The 3,414-nt window shown below is 41.2% G+C and overlaps 1 pseudogene; it reads right to left on the minus strand.

The window, feature by feature from the left end:
* Nucleotides 1-284: 284 nt before the first annotated feature.
* Nucleotides 285-2,712, minus strand: LOC144821891 (lysine-specific demethylase 2B pseudogene; annotated as a pseudogene).
* Nucleotides 2,713-3,414: the final 702 nt, after the last annotated feature.

Here is a 3,414-nt window from a genome sequence, read left to right on the forward strand (position 1 = left end):
AGAGAAGTATGAAAGTCGGAATGAGAGAAGGATACACTACGAATGAGCAAAGAAGTTATTCTGGACAAGAAAAAGTCTAAGAAACAAAGTCTGGAAAAAAGAAAAGCATTGGGGAAAGTGGCGGGGGAATACAGTATCAAAGAATAAAACTGGGCTAAGAAAGAAGAAACACAAAATCCAAAGAACAATTAAACAGCCAAGGTACAAACATTTTTTATTTAATTTTTTTATTTTTTTTGATTTCCCAACATTTTTTTATACAAATTCTGCAAGTTAAAACGTCACCAGAAAGGCCTACAAAAACATCACCTTACAACAATGGCACTTTAGAAGGCATATTTTTTTAAATCCGTCTATAAGCAGGATATAAACTATGAACAAAGAATTTAAATAAAGAACCATTCAACAGTTTACTGTCAAATGTCTGACTGTACAAATACGTTTTACAGAATAAAAGAGGTCATGCTTGGAAAAAAATCTATTTTCTGCAAAAAGATGGATTTTGAATGCTGAAAAAGTATAATTTTATGCAGGAAAAATGGCAGAGATGGATATTAACTATATTTTACATCTTGTTTCTACATCATGCTTGTGTCACTTTTAAAATGTACAAAGTCAAAGGGAAACTTCAATGCATCATGCTATTTACCCATGTCAGGTAATCATACTGATCTGAGAATAAGTTTAAATGTTGACAATTTTAAGTGGACTTAAAATTGGCAATACAAAAAAAGGAACATGGGTATGCAGCAAAATGTTGCCTAAATTACATTTTAAACAATTTTGTAGAAAAATATTTCTGCATACTGTATAACAAAAAAACTTCTGTTCTGGACTTAAATGCTATTAACATTGAACACAGCTGAGAACTAAATTGGAAGATCTAAGAACAGGAAATGAAAATTATACAAACAAGCACATGCTTAGGTACTTAAATAACAGTAGTCTTTGAAAATAAAGTCTTTGTTCCAGTGTAAATAACAGTCAACATCTGTTTTGAATCGCTAGCGCTGGAAGATCTTGGTATTCCGCATTAAATGGCACAAATTGAAGTTCAAGATAAAGGTCTCAAAACATACGTACTCCTTATTCGCAATGATGAATAGTTGATACCGTCTGGAAAATCCACATCTCATTGGAAAATAAAATTCTAGCTTATTTTTTTACATGACGTAGAAATATTTACAGTTGTACTTCAACTAACTTTTCTCAGGAGTTTCTCCTCCACTTGACCAAACTGTACAATCACAGACATCTCCGCTATAAATTGTTCGCAGCTTTCCTTCGTTACCTGCTTGCAGTACCTGAAGTCAAGTGAACATATATTACCACAGCGTTTAAAGTAAGTGAGGCACTGATCTGTAATCTTATTGCAATCTGAAAGGTTTATGTCCGATAAGGAATCACGGGTAGAAGTCCCTGCAGCAGTAAGAAGGTTGACAGAATGGTCAGTCAGATGGTTACAGTAACTTAGGTCTAGTTTGGAAAGTAGAGGCATATGTCGAATCACCAACAGAAGTGATGCATCTGTTATGTCCAGACCCGCCAAGCGCAGATCAACAATGTTGCGTCATTTACTCCTGTTGTCAATTTGACCTGGTCTGTTGTCTGTAGGAGGGGACAAGAGGTCCCTCATCTGTGCATCTTTCAATCCTTCCACCCACTGCAGATCAAGAGTTCGGAGTAATGGACAACTTGAGCTACAGAGTGCTGAAACAGCAACCCTTGAACATCCAGATAACAGAAGGTTTCGAAGGCCTGGAAGTCTATTTATGAGCCAGCTCAGTTGTTTTTTTGATATATTAGTCCAGCTCAAGTCAAGCGTCACAGGCTGCCTCCTAATGATACCACTCAGCATAAGTGGAGGGGTCGATTTGGAACGGTTTAGATGGATTTTGGCCCACAATCGCTTATCACAGCACCATCGATTCCATGTTCTGCAAGCCCTCATACAAATGCACAAGTCCCTGGGGGAGAGGTAGCTAAAGACCGTCATCCAGACCTCCCGTCGCATAACATGGGATGCACCATTCATCAGCGGCAGAGAGTCTGGGGGCGGACTGACGGGCGGGGGCCTGATTACATGACGCTCCAGTGGAACACATTTTGTTGGCGATAAAGAAGGCGCTGGTCGAGTTATACTTCGTGGAGTGCTTGTGAGATTAGCAACAAGGTCCCTTGGAGTTCCATTTAACCCTTTATTGAATGGATGCAGCCTTTCATCACTGAGGAAGGGCTGAATGGGCTCCTCATTTTCACTCTCTGGCTCGGACTTAATGGGTTGGTGATTTTCATTTACAAGGCTATTCTCAGTCTTTTGTATTTCCTGCGTCAGCTCCTTACTGAGCTCTTTACTTAGTTCCTCAGTGGGAAGCTTCTTTCGCCGCCTGATCTTAAGTGTTTTCCTTTCCTCAGGTTCACCCCCCTCAGTGCTGGGGCCAGCGGTTGGAGAACTGGGCCTGGACTGGTCACTTTCTTGTGTTTGTGGAGGTGCTACTACTGGCAGCTCTTCTTCCGGCTCCTGTTTTAAACGCCTCAATGTCTGGGCCATAAATGCTCGTTCTTCTGGGGTTTTCAATGATCTCCTCCTTTTTAGGAAGTGTTGCCTGCAGAGAACATTCAAGGGGAGGATAACGGCAGGGCCGGCTCTAGGCATGTGCAAGCTGTGCACCTGCACAGGGCCGCCAAACCCCAGGGGCCACCACGCCAATATATATCCTTAATATATGAATCCTCTGAGGATGGATACATATTTGCATGGTGGCCCCTGACAGGGATTTGGCGACCTCCGGCTCTGTTCCACTTCTAAACACCCTGACCCCTTCCCCTCTTTACTGGCTGCGCGCTCCGCCCCGCCCGGACCCCCTCTTCCGGGCCCCCTACCTACGCTCCTTGCCCAGGGCCGCCATGAGCCTAGAGCCGCCCCTGATAACGGCCCGTTTTCTAACACCAGGCTCTTGAGGTTTCTCGATTTTTCGTTTCAAGTGCACTTCATCTGATTTTCTCCTTAGAATAGAATCTATAGGTTGATTTTGAGGAAGATCTTCAGGTTCCGTTAAGGGGGTCTCCTCCAGCTCTATTTTTCTTTGTGTAGCTTCTGGGACTTCTGTATTTTCACGATTTGGCTTCTGTTCCTTTAGAAGTGATCCCGGTAGGTTGGAAGCATATTTAAATCCTGGCCCCCTTTTTTCTTGTGCGCCAAAAAGACATAAAGACAAACAAACTTTATATCTTGTATCCAAAGATTAAAGTTGTGTTCATTACCAGTCCTGCTAATTAATGCACAAAAGTCACTATTTTAAGAGCTCTATGGAATTTTATGAAATATTTACAAGGTAAATCAAGGTACCGTTTTCAATGACTTTCAAAATCACATTTATTGTAATTTTTTTAATACACTATATCCGACATAAT

Source organism: Lissotriton helveticus, chromosome 2_2, assembly GCF_964261635.1.
Source record: "Lissotriton helveticus chromosome 2_2, aLisHel1.1, whole genome shotgun sequence".
NCBI classification, from domain to species: domain Eukaryota; kingdom Metazoa; phylum Chordata; class Amphibia; order Caudata; family Salamandridae; genus Lissotriton; species Lissotriton helveticus.